This window comes from Anser cygnoides, chromosome 2, assembly GCF_040182565.1.
Source record: "Anser cygnoides isolate HZ-2024a breed goose chromosome 2, Taihu_goose_T2T_genome, whole genome shotgun sequence".
NCBI classification, from domain to species: Eukaryota; Metazoa; Chordata; class Aves; order Anseriformes; family Anatidae; genus Anser; species Anser cygnoides.
Window position 1 is genome coordinate 152,057,737 of NC_089874.1, and position 6,000 is coordinate 152,063,736.

Consider the following 6,000-nt stretch of genomic DNA (forward strand, 5'->3'; position numbering starts at 1 on the left):
ACGTTCCTCTAGGTGGGCTGCCTTCCCACCTTTCTCTCAGTATGGTGGTCCATGAACGGGACCTGGTCCAGCCCTTCCCAGTGCACAGGGGAAGGGACTGGTGACTGAGACCCTCAGACTGAATGGCCTACATTCTGCCCTTCGTCACCTCCTCACCAAAATGGTGACCTGGGTGATGGAGGAGAGCAACTTGGGGAAGACTTAACTGGTAAATTTAGCTAATTTCAGTTTCTACGTTAAAGTTAGGCTTCACTATTGCTATTATATCTATCTTGGACTGGACTCACACTACTGAGACCCCCTCACTACTGCAGCCTGTAAACGTCAGGAGCTACCTTGGCACGTTAGAGAGGGACACACCACCCAAGATATTACTGTGCCGTTTTTTAGGATAAAACTTCCCTTTTCTCTTTTTCTCCAGTTTTGCCTACAGGAAGAGTTGGGCCATCCCCGGGTTTTGTGCTATCTGTTTTACATGGCAGGATGTGCTTGTCAGACACTGTTCTGCTTGCTCTGTGCACACTCTGACAGCGCTGACGTGTTTATTATGATTAATAAACACTATTATTCATAGCGCAGTGGCAGCTAGAGAGTCTAATGATGCATTGGGGCCCAGTAGAAACCCATCGGAAGAACTAGTAATTTAAATAGACAAAGAATGTTATTACTGCTTTACAGGTGAGACCCAGAGAGATTAGAGAAGTTGTCCCATGCCTCACAGGAAGCCTTGCAGAATCAGAAGCTGAACTCATATCCCCCGAGCTCCAACCTTACACCTCTAATTTTACTGAAACAGAAACACAGGAGGAAAACCACTGTCAAAGAGCCAAGTGCATCACAGGATATACACTCATTCTTTCAGCCCTGTGGAGCGGCAGCACTTCCGGGGTTTTTTTGTTTGTTTGTGTGCTACCCTTCCCTGGTGATTATTTCTTCTCCTTTTCCTCTTTGTTTGCAGCCTGTGAGTCATCACAGTGCAGAGAAAATTGTTGTCTAAAGGAAAAGGAGCCTGGTTTGAATCCACAAATCACTTTTTTTCCCCCTTCTTTAATATCAAAGTGGCATCAGATCGGGCCCTACACAAAAATCTAGCTTCATTTCTTTTAACTTTTAATTGCCTTTTCTTGCACCTGATACCAGCGCGCAGCCTGACCATAACTGTGCCACCCTATTGTTCCTCATCTACCCCTACTTCAGTCTGTATTTGCAGCCACCTCTGTTTTCTGCTGCTGGAGAACTTCTGTCTGTGAGTAGACCTAAACTCCCCAAAATCACCTTGCTATCATATTCTGGGTGAGGAAGGAGGTGATGAAGGGCAGTCTACACATCAGCATTTGCTTTCTTCTGTCTCGTAGCTGCCGTGTTTCATTTCATGGCATCCTCAACCATGTGGGTGCAATTATAACCTTGCCGGTCTACATCCCGTCCCAGATACTGCTAGACTCTAAAACTTTCCTTTGGCAGGCGTGTGGGCCAGGCTAGGATATGCAGGCGTTCAGCACATAAGCAGGGAGTGCTCCTGGTGGTACTCCATGAGGAGGATCTTGATGGATGGACAGAAGTCCTTCTTCTTCCTCCAGAGAAGCAGTTTTAGGATACGCGGCACATGTATCTTCTCCCGGGGCTGCTTGGAGGAGGGAGGAACCTTTCTCTGGAATAACAGCCTCTGTGGATAGCGAATGCTGCGGAGTAAGGAGACACACGGATCGCAGAGGATGTTTTCGTCCTAAAGGGAACACGTTCGCAGAGCCTGCAAAGAGCAACTTCTACTGCAGTGACAGAGAGCAAGCTGGGTGGGCGGAATATCAACGCTCCTGCTGGAGCTGGCCAGGGCACAGAGGCTTGCAACATTCACCCTTTCGGAAAGCTAAATCAGCATGAACCTGATGTACAGGCAAGGACTGGAGATTTAGCAAGGTGCAGCTACAAGTATTCCCACACCAAAAAGCCTACAATACTGACTCCAGAAAGAGCAGCGTTTCAGCACACGGAGGTGGCTTTCTGGCACCACAGCTACAGTTGATGTATTTCTTGGTTCGGATACCTTTTAGAGGCTATAAACACATCACTGCCAAGGCAATGGAAAATTTGGTTAAGGAAATGGAGTTGTAGGTCATTTGGCCTCATAATGGACTGCAAACCAGTACAGCAAAGTGCTTTCTTTATGATGTTAATTTTTGCAAGGGACCTAAAATGAAGTTGACTTGTCCTTGGAGGAAAGAGAGCAGATGGCAAAATCTCCAGCCATGCTGGTACTGAGTGAAAGGAAGGCATCATGAATGGCCAGGTTTAAAGGCAAAGACCAGATATGACTTAGTCTGCTCTCTCCTGTTTCAGAGGGGTGCTTCAATCTCCACGTTTCAACTCCAGGCATCTGCTCTTCCCCAAACCCTGAATAGCTACAGCTCCATAACACCATTCAGAGCTGCAAATTTCAGCGGCACTAAACACCAGACCCAAAAGGCCTCAGGTTGGATTTTCAGGCGTGGAGATACTGGAAAATGTGTGACCTTCCAAGAGAACAAGGGACTATTTTTTTTCTTTGCAAAAATGAGAATGTTTAACTCTGCCTATTCATCACGGGGCATATCAAACATCCACAGATCTAACTGTAGATGCCAAGTAGCAGAAGAATACGATGGCTATGAAGAAGCATGTTCACTGAAAGCCTCTGAGCCTGCCTCTGGAAGGAAAAATTGAGGTATGTGTAATCGTAGTGTCAGCTTACAAACGCCCTGCTTCGCAGCTCCATGTTGTGTGCATTTACCTTGACAACAGCTGCACAGCAGTTCCTGTATCTTTGTGGGGTTTTGTCCTCTGTGGGGTTTTTGTTCTCCATGCTTTGGCATTTTAAACCGACGTCTGATGTCAAAACAGAATGGGAATTTCCCCATTTTTCCATTTTTGATGGCAGTCCCGTCAGACGTCTCAAACCACGAAGACGTCTCGGTGGTGAGGGAGTTCTGCGAATGGCCAGACAGCGCGGGGAGCCGCGCTGACTCTTCTGCATGGCTCACGCTGAGTCACAGCCAAACCCACCGACGGAGATCAGGAAGAGCAGTGTTCGTCAAGATCCCGTGTTCTGAACGAGACAGAAAAATAAGCCTTGGATTCATGAATGTTAGAACTTTCTGGGAGAAAACACTGCTGTTTAAAATGAAACATAATAAAAGGAAGAGCTCCGCTGGATCACAAGTGGGGCGCAGGGCTGAGACATTACCCGGTGTCAGAGCCCTTATAACACTAATTGAGGAGCTCGCCAATTAGCAGTGTATGCGAACAGCTCTCTGACCTAAGCTGGCTTTGCTCAGCGCACATTATCTGGTGGCTTGGAAGTGAGAGGGAAGCTGTCGTCCCCAGGAGGCAGAGGGGCACTGTGATCTAACGTCTGCATTTGCAAAGCCCAAACCAGTTACTCATCCCTTAGACATCTATTCTGAACAGTATTATTTTAAAAGTAGCTATGAGACAGACTCTAAAGCAATTCCTTGGGAGAAAACATCGGTTCAGAGATTAGTATCCAAGTAGCCTTTTCACATTGTAAATATATTCTGTCCACTTCAGATTTCCCCTTTGGTAAATAATGGATTAAGTCACAAAAATCACATTATAATGAGAATGGCATGAAGCTTTAATGAGACCAGAGCTACGAAAACTAACCTTATTTTCGGTTCTCCTCAGAAATCAGGATAAGGTTTGTCATTAACATATCATGACCGGTTTTAATTGAGTAATTAATGAGAGTAACCAGATAATAGCAAGGTGCTTGGCAGTGTTATTCTTGCCGGTGTATAGACACATCTCAAAAACCTGGGCTTTGTCTACAAAAGGTTACAAATCGAGAGGGAAGAGTTGAACAGAAAGTCTGCAGCTGCCAACCTTGGGAGCACCCTAAGTACGGGGTGGTGACAAGGCGGACCCTTCCCTACCCTTTCTGCTGAAGCCAGACCCTTCTGCGTACAAGGAAAGACCACTGAAGAAGTCTCTCACCAGCGAGTAGCCGCTGGCACTGCCCCCAGGAGGAGCAAGCCCAGAGCTCTGCTCCTGACTCCTAGTGCTGTTTATACATCTCATGCCGTGAAGCAGGACGAGAGAAGTCCCCGGAGCAAGCACCAACCAGCACTCCTCATTCCCCACCCCAGAAGAGCCCAAACATTGTGCCACAGAGGCAGGACCTCTTTTGCTTGCCTTCTCTTGCACAGGCAGAGCCTACACTGCTCACACCATAACCCGGCTACAACTGGGGACAAGGTGAGTGGGGACCATTTCCTCCTCTCACTGAACCCCAGCCAACCCGTGAAGGTGCTCACGGGGAAAAGGAAGCAGTGGCTTTGAAAGCATCGGGTTGAGGGTGTGAAACGCAGGTCTTGTGACTTCTGGGTGCTGGAACTAATAGGCTTTTATACAAATAGAAGGAATTATCTGTTCCAGTCGTGTTCAGAAAGAAAAAAAAGAAGTGAGCTGGCAATCTCTCCCCTGGGGGAGGATTACAGTTAGGTGTGGGAGTGCTCTGCAAATCCCCAGGCTGGGCGATCACTCTCGCCACTTCCTGACTGTCTGCCCAAGGGACGCCGAGGTGCGCAGCAGCCTTCCACTCTCTCCCACTCTCTGGTTTCCATGGGATGGAGACATGGGTGCACAGGCTGGGTGTTCTGCCTCTTCCCAGCCCGGTCTTGGCTTGGCTGTATGGAGGCCCATAAAGTGATCAGCAGTACTCTGCAGCCAAGGCATAGCCAAAACGTCCCAGGGTACAGGCTCACACCTAATTTGGGCTTTCCGTAGGTACCTAAGCCCAGGAGAAAGGTGGGATTTCAAAGACAGATTTCTTTTCCACATTTCAGACTGCCCTGCTCAGCACCCTCAGTGCTGTGGGCCCCATTCTGGGCCATGGGCTGTCCTCATCGTGGCACGGTGCCACAGATGCTTTAGCCCACGTAGGGCTGAGGACCTTCTAGCTGCAGTCCTGTAGCCCGCCTTTCACCTGCAGCTTCGCGTCCTTTCTCCCAGGCTGCCGCAGGAGCGTTTTCCAGAGCTGCTGGGGCAGTAATTTTCCCCTGCTGTTCTCATGCTGCTGCCCTCATGGTCTTGAACCTGCAAACCCCGATGCTGTCGTTACGGTGGCTCCTCGTGGGAAGCGAACCCCACTGGGGTGAGACGCATGCCTCCCCCCTTCCTTTCCCCTTGGGCGTAGCTTTCTGTTAGGGGGCCCAAAACCACACATACGCCCAGCTTAGCAGCCAGCCAGCATGAAACACCCGCTGTGATCACAGCGTGCTCCCAACAGCACTGCAGGCTGGCATAAAGCACGGGCTCTCCATGGGGAATTTGAGCAGTTCCTAATGAAAACCGTGCAGTTATTATGGAAAGTGATAACGGGAGGAGCCTGCCACACTGGAGAGGACACCCAGCGGGGGGGGCTGCATCGCTTGTCTTCCCTGCTGACCACTCGGAGATTTTCCCTTCCCTTTACTTCTCTCTCTGTTTCAACGCTCGTGCCTTGGTGTCACTGATAGCCTGATAGCAGCAAGTGCTGTTTGATAAGATGACTGCAAACATTGCACCCTAAGTCAGGATGTGGTAATGACTGCAGCTGAGAAAAATCGTACATCCAGGCACCGTTTTCATAGCCCATCGTTCTTTCAGCCGGTCTGATTCTGAAATATACTGAGCACTTTCCAGGAAAGGACTCGTGAGATGTTCAGCCCAGCTTCAGATCAGGTTCTTAAAATAAACTATCTCCATGTTTATTTAAAAACAAAACATCAGCTTAGCCAGTTCTACAGTGATGGCCTGAGTTAAGATTTCACGTTACAGAAACGTGGACCTGCTTTCTTGATGCAAACAGCGATGCCAGTTTATGACGGATGATATTTTTTTAATCACCTTTATCTTTAGAACCACCCAGTAATTAAGGCTCAGAAAGGACTGTGAAAATATGTTTGCATGCAAAAAATGGTGTTCTTTGTGGAGTAACTGATTACATTAGCAGCTTCAATTCTG